General features: G+C 46.1%; 1 non-coding gene across 1 annotated transcript; it reads right to left on the bottom strand.

Annotated features, from left to right (window-relative positions):
- Positions 1–13865: 13865 nt before the first annotated feature.
- On the bottom strand, positions 13866–13937 carry trnaw-cca (transfer RNA tryptophan (anticodon CCA)). The gene has a single exon. It is a non-coding gene; the product is annotated as a tRNA-Trp (tRNA).
- Positions 13938–16808: the final 2871 nt, after the last annotated feature.

The following is a 16808-nucleotide window of genomic DNA, read 5'->3' as shown; positions in this document are numbered from 1 at the left end:
CTTCAAAGGCAACTCAACGGCTGTGAAGTGATTTGGGGCGTCATGAGTTCCTCACAGAAGCTGCAGAAATACAAGTCCTTCTTTACAAAAGTTTGATGCAAATTCAAAGTTGGTCTGGGATTTGAAACCAGGATCTCTCGCAAATTTCAAGGAACAAATCCAAAGCAATAATCATACCCCTAGACCAATGAGCTGAGCAAATGTGAAGGTAAGATTTAATCAGTATTTAAGCATTTTCAGTGTTTGTTGCAATTCTTGATCGGAGGAGCACATGAGACGGAATCAATGAGTTTGCCTTTTCGACATGTCTTCTGAAGCGCCGCACGGTTCCACTCCTGTAGTCAATGAGCTGTTGGGACGTTAATGTATCCATCATCATCATCATCATAGGCGGTCCCTCGAAACGAGGATGACTTGCTTCCACGCCAAAAAAGGATGAGTTCACAGGTGTTTCAATGAAGGACCCGAACTACATCCCAAAGGGTGGAAGATGCCTGTGCGTGGATTTTTTTAACGTGTGGTGGCCGTTGCACCCCAGCCATCACACGGGCTTGACAGAGCGAGGTCTTGATCCAGTGGCAAGGGTTATCCAAGATAACTGGAGACCAGCTCTGTTGCACGGACCCAGTGTACACACATATCGCAGTGTGGGCTGGTCCGTGCTGCCCCTGGGCCCCTGGCCCCCGAACTCATGCCGCTCCTTCGCCCCGATCTCGCCGCTCCTGCTGTATCTGCCCACGCTCCAATCACAGATTTGGACCTTGATGACGTCACACTTCGCTGCCGCCGCCCTCCTGCACCAGCTCGCGCTGCTCCCTGGAGTAGTCTCCCGGGACCTCCAAGCAGCTCCCAGGGCCGCTCGCCGTTCCTTTTATGGCACCGACCTGCCGCTGCTGTTCTCCCGTTAGTGTATTCCGGCTGCGGGTGGCCACCCCGAGCGCAGCAGAGGGGTTTCTGCATTAGTTCTGCGTGGGGATAGTATCTTTCCCCTTCTCTCTTCCTCTTCTCTATATCCCTGTGCTTTTATTTCTCTATTTATTCCCCCTGTCTCAGTTTCTAGTGTTTAAAAGGGAACAAAAGATGAAATGGTGTCACTGTGGAACAATTTCTCTCACTCAAAGTTAGATGCACTGCTGTTCGTCATAAGGTCTAGGTAGCTAGCCATTGATATTAAGGTTTATATTTAAATATGTATAAATATATCTACATGTATCATAACTGTTTCCTGGTGGTCGAGGGGTTAAGATCCGGCGCACTAACCTGCTTTCAATTCTCGATCAATTCATCGCATAAAAATAATTGAGGTCTGTGAGACGATTAATAATTGCTGTAATCACCATGAATACCAATACTTTCTGTGATAGACCGAGCTTACAGACTATCTGGCTTCTCCTGCCCTTTGCCAGACACGTGTTCCGGGTTTAATTTTCTAAACTGGGCGAATTTGCTGATCGCTGGGAGACGGAAGAAGCCTCTGTGGCCCCACTGTGAGGATGTGGAAGTGAACACGGTGGCTGGGTGATCCGTGACTTTTCTGTAAAGGGCAGCGGAGGAGAAGGATTGAGAACTTCCAGTGTGGGACAGAAGTTGTTGAAGGTGAGACAACACAGAGGGAGCTCACTGGTCAGCTCCCCTTTGTTGGGGCTGCTGTTCCAGAGGTTTGTGCAGTGCAGTGGTTGTCATGTTGTCTTTACATGTGACAGGTCCCTGGTTAAATTACTGATCAGCACAGAGGAAGCTCACTGGTCAGCTCCCCTTTGTTGTGCCAGCTTTGCCAGAGGTTTCTGTAGTGTTGTGGTTTTCATGTTTGTTTTACATGCAAAAAGTGGCCAGTTCAATCCCGGGCAGGAACATTATATTTAAATTTGCTATGGAGGAACAATCAGAAGCGAGTTTAGTCTCCTGGCAAATGCTTCCTGACCTGCTGAGATTTCCAGCATTTGCTGTTTTTATTTGCTATTTATTCTCCAGGCAAAAGGGCTTCCTTATTCCTTCATTGCTCCTTTTCACTTCAATAAATAGATAACGGATCCACCGGGGACCTTTCGTGTGTGAGGCCAACGTGATATCCGCCACACTGCAGCCCATCAAAGGGCGAGAAACCACTGAATATAAAGGATGAGCTCACAAATATCAGGGGCAGTGCAGTCTGGTCAACGTCAGACCCTCCTTTCTTATTCAGCAGAGGCATGAAGGGGAGTCAGTCGCCACAAAGTTTAATTAAAGACACAAATACAAGTAACGCTTCCAAATCTTTTCATTGTAAAATTCTTTCACTTTATTTGAAATCCTGCTGCATTGAATCTGAAAATGAGCACCATGGGATTTTATCTTCACTACTGATTCTATTTTCTGTGCACGGAAGGAATAACCGGTGCTGTTAAATTTGACAAAAGTTGTCCCAGATTCCTGGTGTCATCGGCAATGAAGATTTTGAACCAGACTCCTAAAATACAATGTGTAAAATGGGTTAACATGCAGACGAACATGAGAACATAAGAAATAGGATCAGGAGATGGCCATACGCCCCTCGAGCCTGCTCCGCCATTTAATACGATCATGGTCGATGCGATCATGGACTCAGGTCCACTTCCCTGCCCGCTCCCCAAAGCACAGGACAAATGATTGAAGTATCGACTGTCCCTCAGTTAGCATTTCTTTCATTGTGCAAAAGAAGGTGAGGGGTTAATTAATGATGCTTTCCCGTGAAAGCAACACAAAAGTTCAAGAAAAAAACACACAGTGACTGGCAGGTGAGCGCTGCTTCTGACACCTGGTGGGAATGGGTGGGGATATTAAAGCCCCTTGTATTTTGAAACCTTCAAATAGACGAACATCTGAGACTCGCTGCGTCGAGCTCGTGGTGCAATCGTGCGTCTGACTCCAGATCAGAAGGTTGTGTGTTCAAATCATGTTGGTGTCACTGTATTCTTGGATATTGTTCTTCGAGAATTAATATATTCTTTGCTGTTGGGCAAATACGAGACCCTTGCTCCAAGGTCTGTCTCACTGTTTCCCCGGTGTCAGGCAGAGATACGCCTGCTGCACTCATCTATTTCATGTGACAGGACACAAAAGTTCAAAATCAACCTGCAGGTGGCCACATCGAGCACTAAATAGTCAGGATGGCCGAGCAGTCTAAGGTGTTGTGTTCAGGTTACAGTCTGCTTTGAATCCTGGCTTCTCTAAGGACAGCTCTCATGTCCTGTAACTGTACCCCTCCTCGCTCATACCAGGAAACCCTAAAGCCCCTTAAGGTCGTGTTCCCTTCACGAGCTCCACAGGGAGTAGAGGAATCATGATCCTGCTCTGGCCTTGTCCGCTCGAGCGTGCTTCCCCCACTCTCCACATTATCGGAAGGTCGTGTGTAATGTTGTGGGGTTTTAAGCTTCTGAGTAACCGAAGAGGCATTTAACTGCTCCGCCTCCGTACCTAACGTTGCCACATGAAGCACACGGGTTCGAGGCTCCGAAGTAAGAGAAGGCAAAGGAGCTGCGGATGGGAACGGTGGGCATTCTCCCTGTCCCTTAATCCACTTTTCAACTCTCAGACCCGGGGAATCCTCCGAATACCACCCGGCTTTATCAATTGCTGTCTCCGTGGGCAACCGAATACCACCATCTGCTGCAGCTTAGATATTCCTTTCTCTAGATCTTGATTGAGTGCCTGAAATCACCAATTCTCTACTTCTTTACTCACTGCTGTTAGCTGCTCTCTGAGTTCTGAGACTTCCCTATCTCGAGCCTCAGCCTCTTCTCCTAACGTTTGAATCCCCAGCATGAGACACTGCAACACTCACGCTTTTCTCTTTTTATCACTTTTTAACACAAACACTTTAATCTTTTTTAACTGGACACCCTCCACTAAGGACTGCCGTGTCTCTCTCCATCCTCCTGTCATTGTTTCCTGTCTTATCCCATAAGTTCCCCCTTTCGACTCAATCTACTCATTAAGAAATGACTGGAGATCAACTGGAATATCCCCAGACCCTCCCATTACTAACTGAAGATCCCTTTAATCACGACAACTAAGAGAATGCTCACCTCTCGAACTGATGTGTGGGAAACACTTCTTCCAACAACTCAGCCAACTTTCTGCTTCACGTCGGGGACTTCGAATAAGCCAACGAACTTTTGAAAATCACGTCGGGGTCACCAAAATTTTGCAAACAGCTGTCTTGCTCTTTTTGCTTCGTTGCTTTTAATATCGAATTACCCGCACACACTCCGTTGTAGTAAAGGCAGGATTGGGTCTTTTATTTAAACATTCATACTAAAGAAACCAAGTATGAAAGTTACTGAGAACACTTCACAAAGGCAGCTTGCTTCGATTTCCGTGGCTGCTTGAGACACACACCTTCCGAATGTCCAGTGTCTCTGCTGTCTATGTCTCTACAGTCCATAAAAGTCTCATCTTTACACTGAAAAAGCCTTTGAACTCTTATTCTTTGCATTTAGACACTCCTGACTAACTGCTTTCTGAATCGTTTAACAGACAGACTTAATATTGCTTGTTTAACCTACAGATGTCATTAAATAGTAACAAGGTGACACTCAATTACTGAACATACAGACATTATCAAATCGTTTAGTCATGAGTTTTCATTATTCCCACCATAACAAGGTACTCAAATATTTAACATCCAGACAATGACCAGTTACTCATCTCACTGGCTAAAGCACCACATTGTCTCACAGTCTCTTTACCATCCAAACTTCAATCTTCCTGTTATTTAATCCAAACTTCAGACTGCGTACTGAAGCAAAGAGTTCAGCAATGCGGGACTGTGCATTGTAGATCAAGCGTCAATGACAAAGGCAACAAAACTGCCCACCAGCACCAGGTGTCTCTCACTTGTTTGTCCCAAATTTTTAGCAGCTGAGACAGCAAGCATTCAGTTTCCACCGAATTTTAAACTCAGATCGCTAGATTCATGTCCAGAGTGCTCACCATTACACCATGGAACCAACGATGCCAAATTCTTTGAAATATTTCTCAAAAACAAGATCATCTCCAACATTACACTTTGGCTCGGCCTTTTCTCATCCACACCGTCAGTTTCCCCACTTTACGCTCTGCTAATTATCGATGCAGAGCAATTCACACAGATACCTTCGAGGCTATGGGTTCTCAAGTAGCTGTTTCTGTTTCACACTGTTTATCACAGCATTCAGTCTTGCCAGGTAAAAAGTGCGTTGGCATTGCAATGAATTAATGTAAAATGCTTGCAATGAAAAGAAAATGCAACGTTTTGTTGAGTGCAAAACATGCAGTGCCTGCATTTCAAAAAGTGTTGCTTTTATTCATCCTGCTGATTGCATATTGCACAGATAATCTCAGCACACATTGTGCAGGTAAATGCAGTAAGAAACTAGTTTCTCCTCCGCTGATTTGTAACAGGTAACTGACGGTTGAGCACACGATTTGATAACTAGACTTGTAGATCAAGCATCAATGACAAAGGCAACAAAATTGCCCACCAGCACCAGGTGTCTTTCACTTGTTTGTCCCAAATTATTAAATTATTGACCCTCATTCAGTTAGCATTTCTTTAATTATGCAAATGAAGATCATCGGTTAATTAATGATCCGTTGAATGCAGGATCACCTTGAACAAAAAGCCCCAACGTGGGGCTCGAACCAGTGACCCTAAGATTAATAGTTTCATGCTCTCCCAATTGATCGAGCGGGGCTTATGCCAAATGCGGGTTTTTGTCGCTGATTGCAGCCAGGCGCCTGTTGGCTCCGCCCCAGATGTTTAAACTTGCTGTCGAGGAACTGCCAGGATCTTCTTGAATGGTGGACCAGGCTCGAGGGGCCAAATGGCCGACTCGGGCTCTGAATCCTTACATTTTTATCATCTCATGATTTTTCACAGGAGAACAAACTTGCCCCTGAGCATGCATGAGGAGAAAGCTACAGAAAATATTCCCGCCCGGTGAGCTTTCGCATGTGAGGCGAACGTGTTAACCGCTACACTGCAGAAACATCTCCACTTTCAGCACCCGGTTAGACGGAAATGTTAAGCGAGCAGGTGAACTGCAGAATGCCACTTTTAAAGAGTTGGTCGAGCTGTCAAACAATGAGTTTCGCTTTATGATTGAAAGCAGAAAGTGTCATACATTGCATTTGAACCCACTCCTCCACATGCAATTGCAATCCAAACACAGCACCTTCGACCGCTCAGCCATCCTGACTCGGTGCTGCTGTATCTGGCCCCCTGCAGGTTGATTTTGAACTGTTGTGTCCTGTCACATGAAATAAATGAGGGCAGCAGGCGTATCTCTGCCTGACACCGGGGAAACAGTGAGGCAGACCTTGGAGCAAGGGTCTGGTTATTAAGACACAGTAAAGAAAATATTGATTCCGGAATTATCCCAAAGGTCAGGAACCCTGACATGATTTCGATAGCAGTGTCCTCATCTCGAGTGAGATGTGTTACCGTTGCACCACTAGCTGTACACGACGAATATGAGATGTTTATCGATATGAACGCTCCTTAAAATAAGGACTTTAAAATCCCTGCCCATTCCCACTCGGAGTCAGAAGCAGCGCTCACTTGCCAGTCACCGTCCGTTTTTTTGTTGAACTTTTGTTTTTATTTCACGGGAAAGCATCATTACTTAACCCAATGCCATCTTTTGCACAATGAAAGAAATGCTTACTGATAGACAGTCGATACTTCAATCATTTCTTCTGTGTTTTGCATGTTAACTGTTAAACCAGATCCCATTTTACACAATTTTTTCGGGGATTGTTTCAAAATCTTCATTGCTGATGACACCAGGAATCTGGGGCAACTTTTGTCAAATTTAACAGCATCGGTTAATCCGACCATGCACAGAAAATAGAATCAGTCGTGAAGATAAAATCCCACGGTGATCATTTTCAGATTCAACATCGTAGGATTTCAAATAAAGTGCAAGAATTTTACAGTGAAAAGATTTGGAAGTGTTACTTGTATTTGTGTCTTTAATTAAACTTTGTGGCGTCTGACTCCCGTTCATGCCTCTGCTGAATAAGAAAAGAGGGTTTGACGTTGACCAGACTGCACTGCCCCTGATATTTGTGAGCTCATCCTTTATATTCAGTGGTTTCTCGCCCTTTGATGGGCTGCAGTGTAGCGGATATCACGTTGGCCTCACACGCGAAAGGTCCCCGGTGGATCCGTTTTCTCTCACTGAAAGTTATCTATTTATTGAAGTGAAATAAAGAGCAATTCAGGAATAAGGGAGCCCTTTTGCCGGGAGAATAAATAGCAAATAAAAACAGCAATTGCTGGAAATCTCAGCTGGTCAGGCAGCATTTGTCAGGAAACTAAACTCGCTTCGGATTGTTCCACTATAGCAACTTTAAACATAATGTTTACGCCCGGGATTGAACCAGGGATCTTTCACGCGTAAAGCAAACATGATAACCACTACACTACAGAAACCACTGGTACAACAACCCCAACAGAGGGGAGCTGACCAGTGAGCTCCCTCTGTGCTGATCGGGAATGTGTTGGCTCACCTGAAACAACTTCTGTCCCACACTGAAAGTTCTCAATCCTTCTCCTCCACTGCCCTTTACAGAAATGTCACGGATGACCCAGCCACCGTGTTCACCTCCACATCCTCACAGTGGGGCCACAGAGGCTCCGACCGTCTCCCCGCGATCAGCGAACTCAAAATTAAACCCGGAACACGTGTCCAGCAACGGGCAGGAGAAACAAGAGAATCTGTAAGTTCGGTCCATAACAGAAAGTAATGGGGTTATTCATGGTGATTACAGCAATTACTAATCGTCTCACAGACCTCATTTATATTTATTTGACGAATTGATCGAGTATCGTTCCCAGGTTAGTGCGCCGGATCTTAACCCCTCGACCACCAGGGAACAGCTACGATACATGTAGATATATTTATATATATTTATATATGACCGTGAATATCAACGACAAGCTGCCGAGACCTCAGGGCGCAACGGTAGCACGTCTAAATTTAAGTGAGAGAAATTATTTTCTACAGTGAAACCCATTTCATCGTTTGTTCCCTTTTAAACACTAGAAACTGAGACGAGGAATAAATAGAGAAATCAAAGCACAACGTTATAGACAAGAGGAAGAGAGAAGGGGAAAGATACTGTCCCCACCCAGAACGAATGCAGAAACCCCTCTGCTGCGCTCGGGGTGGCCACCCACAGCCTGGATACACTAACGTCCCAACAGCTCATTGACTGTCGGAGTGGGACCGTGCGGCGCTTCAGAAGACAGGTCGAAAAAGCAAAGTCACTGATTCGGTCTCATGTGCTCCGGCTACAAAGAATAGATACACACAATAACATGCTTTTATAATGGTTACACTTTATCGCCATTCTTGTCAAGCAGTCGTTTCGTTGGTCCGGGGTATGATTCTCACTTCAAGGTTGTTAATGGCAATTTGCGAGAGATTCCACGTTTAAATACCGAATGAGCCCTTTCAATTTGCATGGAACTTATGCAAACAAGTGTTATGTATGTCAACCTGTAAATACCTTGTTTAAGCACCAGAGGGCTCATCCCCTGGAGTCCCAAGAGATCCCACAATCCCTTGGGAGCACTTGTACTTAAGGAGGCCTCACAGGCTGGAGAAGCACTCTGGAGACCTGCAAGAAAAGACTACGGTCACAAATTAGTTTGAGCTCACAGTATCTGGTCAGACTCTTTATTCATGCACTACAACTGGCGATGAGATACAGATGACGAACCCCACCGCAACGATGCAGAGACCAATGGGCATCCTGGAGAAATTTTCGGAGGGAGATGATTGGGAAACCTTAGTGGAGCGACTCGACCAATACTTCGTGGCCAGCGAGCTGGAAGGAGAAGCGAATGCTGCCAAAGGAAGGGCGATTCACCTCACTGTTTGCGGGGCACCATCTTATGGCCTCATACAAAAGCTGCTTGCTCCAGCGAAACGCACAGAGAAATCGTATGTTGATTTGTGCAGACTGGTCCGGGAGCATCTTAACCTGAAGGAAAGCGTTCTGATGGCGAGGTTCCGGTTCGACATGTGCAAAAGGTCTGAAGGCCGGGAAGTGGCGAGCTATGTCATCGAGCAAAGACACCTTGCAGGCATTTGGAATTTGAAGGACATTTGGAGCACATGCTCAGGGACTTCTTTGTACTTGGCATTGGCCATGAAGAAATACTTCGTAAACTAATTTTGACAGTCCAGACCCCAACCTTGAGTAAAGCCATAGCGATAGCCCAAGCGTTCATCGCCACCAGTGACAATACCAAAAAATCTCTCAGCACACGAGTGCTGTACAAGTACTGTGAACAAAGTAATGTTGTTTTCAAATCGTTACGTACAGGGCAGGCCTCACATGCCTGCAGCTGTACGTCTGCAGATGTCTCAGAGTCCACCATCAAGGGCGATGAATGCTACGCCATTAACACCTTTTTGCCGCTGCGGGGGTGATCATCGTTTCCATTCATGCCGCTTCAAAGGATACGTTTGCAAGGGCTGTGGAACAATGGGACACCTGCAACGAATGTGCAGGCAAGCTGCAAACCCTGCTAATCCTGCAAACCACCATGTTGCAGAGGAGGGCAGATCCACGGCAGATCACAGCGAACCAGAGCATCAGACCGAGGAGGTAGAGGTATATGGGGTGCATACATTTTCCACAAAGTGCCCCCGATAATGCTGAAGGTTGAGCTAAATGGACTCCCGGTTTCAATGGAGCGAGACATGGGCGCGAGACGGTCCATTATGAGCAGAAAGACTTTCGATAAATTGTGGTGCAGCAAGGCCTCAAGGCCAGTCCTGACTCCCATTCGCAATAAACTGAGAACTTACACAAATGAACTGATTCCCTTAATCGGCAGTGCTACTGTAAAGGTCTCCTACGATGGAGCGATACACAAGTTACCACTCTGGGTGGTACCGGGCGATGGCCCCACGCTGCTCGGCAGGAGCTGGCTGGGGAATATACGCTGGAACTGGAACGACATCCGAGTGAATTCGCCCGTCGACAACATTTCGTCTGCTCAGGTCTTAAACAAATTCCCCTCGTTGTTCGAACCAGGCATCGTGAAGTTCCAAAGAGCAAAAGTGCAGATCCACCTAATTCCCCGGGGCGCGACCTATCCATCACAAAGCGAGAGCAGTACGGTACATGATGAGAGAGAGGGTGGAGATCGAGCTGGACAGGCTGCAACGAGAGGGCATCATTTTGCCGATCGAATTCAACGAGCGGACCAGTCCGATTGTTCCAGTCCTCAAGGGTGAAGGCACAGTCAGATTCTGTGGTGATTACAAAGTAACTATCAAATGTTTCTCCCTTCAGGATCAATACCCACTACCAAATGCAGACAACCTTTTTGCGACGCTGGTGGAGGAAAGACGTTCACGAAGCTGGACTTGACCTCAGCCTACGTGACGCAGCAGCTGGAGGAATCATCGAAGGGCCTCACCTGCATCAACACGCACAAAGGTCTCTTCATTCACAACAGATGCCCATTTGGGATTCGATCAGCTGCGGCGATATTCCAGAGAAACATGGAAAGCTTACTGAATTCGTTCCCGCGCACCATGGTCTTCCAGGACAACATCTTGTTTACAGGTCGGAGCACAGATGAGCATCTGCAGAACCTGGAGGAGGTTCTTAGTCGATTTAATCGCGTGGGGCAAAGGTTAAAATGCTCGAAGTGCGTTGTCCTGGCGCCTGAAGTGGAGTTCCTGGGGAGAAGAATTGCAGCGGACAGCATCAGGCCCACCGATTCGTAAATGGAGGCAATCGACAACACACCAAGGCCACAGAACGTGACGGAGCTGCGGTCATTTCCAGGACTCCTGAACGACTTTCCTAACTTCTTACCGGGTCTCAGAACACTGTTAGAACCACTGCACGCTTTACTGCATAAAGAAAACGAATGGGTATGGGGTAAAAGCCAAGAAAATGCCGCTGTAAAAGCTAGAAAACTGTTATACTCAACCAAATTGCTTGTGCTGTATGATGCATGTAAGCGTTTGGTGCTAGCATGTGATGCGTCGTCATACGATGTTGAGTGTGTATTGCATCAAGCTCATGAATCTGGGAAATTGCAACTGGTTACTTATACATCCAGGAGTCTGTCTATGGCTGAGATGGCCTACAGCATGATCGAAAAAGAAGTGTGAACATGTGTTTATGGAGTAAAAAAAATGCATCAATATCTGTTTGGGCTCAAATTTGATTTGGAAACTGACCATAAGCCACTTATATCCCTCTTTTCTGAAAGCAAGGGGATAAATACAGATGCATCGGCCCGCATCCAGAGATGGGCGCCCACATTGTCCGCATACAACTACGCCATCCGCCACAGACCAGGCATAGAAAACTGTGCCGATGCTCTCAGTAGGCTGCCATTGCCCACCACAGGGGTGGAGATGGCACAGCCCCCAGATTTAGTTATGGTAATGGAAGCATTCGAGAGTGAGCAATCACCTTTTACCGCCCGACAGATTAGAACCGAGATGAGCCAGGATCCCTCATTGTCCTTAGTAAAAAAACTGTGTGCTCCACGGGAGTTGGTCTGGTGTTCCGTTCGAGATGCAGGAAGAAATAAAGCCGTACCAGCGGCGCAGAGATAAAATGTCCATACAGGCAGACTGTATCAAGTAGTGGTGCCAATAAAGGGCAGGGACACTTTCATTAGTGATCTCCACAGTACCTACCCAGGCATTGTAATGACGAAAGCGATAGCCAGATCCCACATGTGGTGGCCCGGTATCGATGCGGACTTAGAGTCCTGCGTTCACAGATGTAATACATGCTCGCAGTTAAGCAATGTACCCAGGGAGGCGCTGCTAAGTTTTTGGTCTTGGCCCTCCAAACCGTGGTCTAGGGTACACGTCGACTATGCAGGCCCGTTCTTGGGTAAAATGTTCCTTGTGGTTGTAGATGCGTACTCCAAGTGGATTGAATGTGAGATGATGTCCGCTGCCACCATTGAAAGCTTGCGGATCATGTTTGCCATGCACGGCCTGCCTAACGTTCTTGTCAGTGACAATGGGCTGTGCTTCACCAGTGCTGAGTTCAAAGAGTTCATGACACGCAATGGGATCAAACATGTCACATCTGCCCCGTTTAAACCAACATCCAATGGTCAGACAGAGAGAGCAGTGCAGCAATCAAGCAGAGCTTGAAGAGGGTAACTGAGGGCTCACTGCAGAGTCACCTATCCCGAGTCCTGCTTAGTTACCGCACAAGACCCCACTCGCTCACTTGGGTTCCCTCCGACGAACTGCTCATGAAAAGGGCACTTAAGACAAGGCTCTCGTTAGTCCACCCTGATCTACACAAACAGGTAGAGAGCAGGCGGCTTCAAGAGAATACATATCATGATCAAGCAAATGTGTCACGTGAAATCGAGATTAATGATCCTGTATTTCTGTTGAACTATAGACAAGGTCCCAAGTGGCTTCCCAGCACTGTCGTGGCCAAAGAGGGGAGTAGGGTGTTCCTGGTCAAACTTTCATATGGACTCACTTGCAGGAAACACTTGGACCAAACCAGACTCAGATTCACGGACTATCCAGAACAACCCACAATAGACTCTACCTTTTTCGCTCCTCCAACACACACACAAGTGGCAATCAACCCAGCTGTTGACCACGACGCAGAACCCATCACCCGCAGCAGCCCAGCAGGACTCACCACGCCCAGCAGGCCAGCGAGGGCCCAACAGATGACTCACCAAAACCAGCATTTTCACTGAGACGTTCAACCAGGGAAAGGAAGGCCACAGATTGACTCAAATTGTAAATAGTTACACTGCTGACTTTGGGGAGGCTGGGGGGAGCGGTGCGGGGGGAGTGTTGTTACATATATAAACCTGTAAATACCTTGTTTAACCATCAGAGGGCTCATCCACTGGAGTCCCAAGGGATCCCACAATCCCTTGGAAGCACCTGTACATCAGGAGGCCTCACAGGTTGGAGAGGCACACTGGAGACTTGTAATAAAGGACGACGGTCACACCTTACTTTCATGTTGCAGTATCTGGTCAGATTCTTTATTCAAGACATAACACTCTGTATTTAGGAGACTGATTTAAAATGTTTATTGCTCATGTGACAAGGAATCTGGGGCGACTTTTGTTCAATTTATTTCACAGCAAAAATAGTCTCAAAAATCACGTTCCGCCCGGGATCCTTTCGCGTGTGAAGCGAACGTGATAACAACGACGCTACGGAAACACTGCGGTTCAAATGATGTTAGGAACATAACCAGATGTTTAAACTTGTTGTCGAGGAACTGCCAGGATCTTCTTCAATAGTGGACCAGGCTTGTGGGGCCGAATGGCCTACTCCGGCCCCTAATCCTTCCATGCTTATGATCTTATGACCTTTCACAGGAGAACGAACTCTCCCCTGAGCATGCATGAGGAGAAAGCTACAGAAAACATTCCCGCCAGTGAGCTTTCACTTGTGAGGCAAACATGTGAACCGCGACACTGTGGAAACATCTCCACTTTCAGCACCAGGTCAGACGGAAATGTGAAGCGAGCAGGTGAACTGCTGAATCCCAGTTTTTCGGAGTTAGTCGTGGTGTCAAACAATGAGTTTCACTTAATGATTAAAAGTAAGAAATGTCAGATTCAAATCCACACCTCCAGAGGAGACTGCGAACAGCACCTTAGACCGCTCGGCCATCCTGACTATTAAGTGCGAGGTGTGGCCACCGGCAGGTTGATTTTGAACTGTTGTGTCCTGTCACATGAAATAAATGTGGCAGCAGGCGTATCTCTGCCTGACACCAGGGAAACAGTGAGACAGACCTTGGAGCAAGGGTCTGGTTATTGCCAAACAGCGAAGAAAATATTAATTCTGGAAGAACAATTTCCAAAAATACAGTGACTCCGACATGATTTGAACACGCATCCTTCTGATTTGGAGTCAGACACGCTACCATTGCGCCACGAGGTCTACACAGAAAGTGTGGGATGTTCGTCTATATGAAGGTTTCACAATACATGTGGCTTTAAAATCCCCGCCCATTCCCACCAGGTGTCAGAAGCAACACTCACCTGCCAGTCACTGTATGTTTTTTTCTGAAACATTTGTGTTGCTTTCACGGGAAAGCATCATTAATTAACCCCTCACCTTCTTTTGCACAATGAAAGAAATGCTAACTGAGGGACAGTCAGATACTTCAATCATTTGTCCTGTGCCTTGGGGAGCGGGCAGACAAGTGGACCTGAGTCCATGATCGCATCGGCCATGGTCGTATTAAATGGCGGAGCAGGCTCGAGGGGCGTATGGCCGACTCCTGCTCCTATTTCTTATGTTCTTATGTTCTTCTGCATATTAACCCATTTTACACACTGTATTTTAGGATTCTGGTTCAAAGCCTTCATTGCCGATAACACCAGGAATCTGGGGCAACTTATGTCAAATTTAACAGCACCGGTTAATCCTACCGTGCACAGAAAATAGAATCAGTAGTGAGAATAAAATCCCACGGTGCTCATTTTCAGATTCAATGCAGTAGGATTTCAAATAAAGTGAAATAATTTTACAGTGAAAATATTTGGAAGTGTTACTTGTATTTATGTCTTTAATTTAACTTTGTGGCATCTGACTCCCGTTCATGCCTCTGCTGAATAAGAAAGGAGGGTCTGACGTTGACCAGACTGCACAGCCCCTGATATTTGTGAGCTCATCCTTTATATTCAGTGGTTTCTCACTCTTTGATTGGTTGCAGTGCAGCGGATATCACGTTGGCCTCACACACGAAAGGTCCCCGGTGGATCCGTTTTCTCTCACTGAAAGTTATCTATTTATTGAAGTGAAATAAAGAGCAATAAAGAAATAAGGGAGCCCTTTTGCCAGGAGAATAAATAGCAAATAAAAACAGCAAATGCTGGAAATCTCAGCAGATCAGGCAGCATTTGCCAGGAGATGAAACTCGCCTCTGATTGTTCCTCTATAGCAAGTTTAAACATAAAGTTCGTGGCCAGGATTGAACCAGGGTCCTGTCTCATGTAAAGAAAACGTGATAACCGCTGTACTACAGAAATCTCTGGCACAGCAACCGCAACAAAGGGGAGCTGACCAGTGAGATCCCTTTGTGCTGATCAGGAATGTGTTGGCTCACCTGATTCAACTTCTGTCCCACACTGAAAGCTCTCAATCCTTCTCCTCCGCTGCCCTTTACAGAAATGTCACGGATCACCCAGCCACCGTGTTCACTTCCACATCCTCACAGTTGGGCCACAGAGGCTCCTACTGTCTCCCCACGATCAGCCAACTCACCCAGTTTGTAAAATTAAACCCGGAACACGTGCCCGGCAAAGGGCAGGAGAAGCCAGATAGTCTGTAAGCTCGGTCTATCACAGAATGTAGAGGTATTCATGGTGATTACAGCAATTATTAATTCTTTGAGGATGTAATGAACAGGGTGGATAAAGGGAACTCGTGGATGTGATGTATTTTAACTTCGAGAAAGCATTTGACAAGGTGCCACATAAAAGGCTACTGCACAAGATTAAATTTCACGGGGTTGGGGGTAATATATTAGCATGGATGGAGGATTGGCTAACTAACAGAATACAGAGAGTCGGGATAAATGGTTTATTCTCGGTTTCGCAATCAGTAATTAGTTGGATGCCGCAGTGATCGATGCTGGGGCCCCAACTATTTACAATCTATATTAATGACTTGGGAAAAGGGATCGAGTGTAACATTGCCAAGTATGCTGATGATACAAAGATGGGAGGAAAAGCAATGTGTGACGAGGATACAAAAAATCTTCAAAAGGACATAAACAGGCTAAGTCAGTGAGCAAACATTTGGCAGATGGAGTACAATGTTGGAAAGTGTGAGGTTATGAACATTGGCAGAAAAAAAATCAAAGAGCAAGATATTATTTAAGTGGAGAAAGATTGCAAAGTGCTGCAGCACAGTGGGACCTGTGGTAATTTTGCATGAAACACAAAAGGTTAGTATGCAGGTACAGCAAGTGATAAGAACATAACATAAGAAATAGGAACAGGAGTAGGAGATACGGCCCCTCGAGCCTGCTCCTCCATTTAATACGATCATGACTGATCCGAACATGGGCTCAGGTCCACTTCTCTGCCTGCTCCCCATAACCCCTTATTTCCTTATCAGTTAAGAAACTGTCTAGCTCTGTCTTAAATTAAATTTATGATCAGGAAAGCCAATGGAATCTTGGCCTTTATTGCAAAGGAGATGGAGTATAAAAGCAATGGAAGTCTTGCTGTAGTTATACAGGGTATTGGTGAGGCCACACCTGGAATACTGCGTGCAGTTTTGGTTTCCATATTTACGAAAGGATATACTTGCTTTGGAGGCAGTTCAGAGAAGGTTCACTAGGTTGATTCCGGAGATGAGGGGGTTGACTTATGAGGAAAGGTTGAGTAGGTTGGGCCTCTACTCATTGGAATTCAGAAGAATGAGAGGTGACCTTATCGAAACGTATAAAATTATGAGGGTGCTTGACAAGATGGATGCAGAGAGGATGTTTCCACTGATTGGGGAGACTAGAACTAGGAGGCATAATCTTAGAATAAGGGGCCGCCCATTGAAAACTGAGATGAGGAGAAATTTCTTCTCTCAGAGGGTTGTAAATCTGTGGAATTCGCTGCCCCAGAGAGCTATGGAAGCTGGGTCGTTGAATAAATTTGAGACAGATGTAGACAATTTCTTAAACGATAAGGGAATAAGGGGTTACGTGGAGCGGGCAGGTAAGTGGACCCAGTCCATGATCGGAGCAGCCATGATCATATTAAATGGTGGAGCAGGCTCGAGGGGCCGTATGGCCTACTCCTGCTC

This window comes from Pristiophorus japonicus, unplaced genomic scaffold (assembly GCF_044704955.1).
Source record: "Pristiophorus japonicus isolate sPriJap1 unplaced genomic scaffold, sPriJap1.hap1 HAP1_SCAFFOLD_233, whole genome shotgun sequence".
Taxonomy (NCBI): Eukaryota; Metazoa; Chordata; class Chondrichthyes; family Pristiophoridae; genus Pristiophorus; species Pristiophorus japonicus.
The sequence above is the reverse complement of the archived record's forward strand: the minus strand, read 5'-3'. Positions and strand labels throughout refer to the sequence as shown.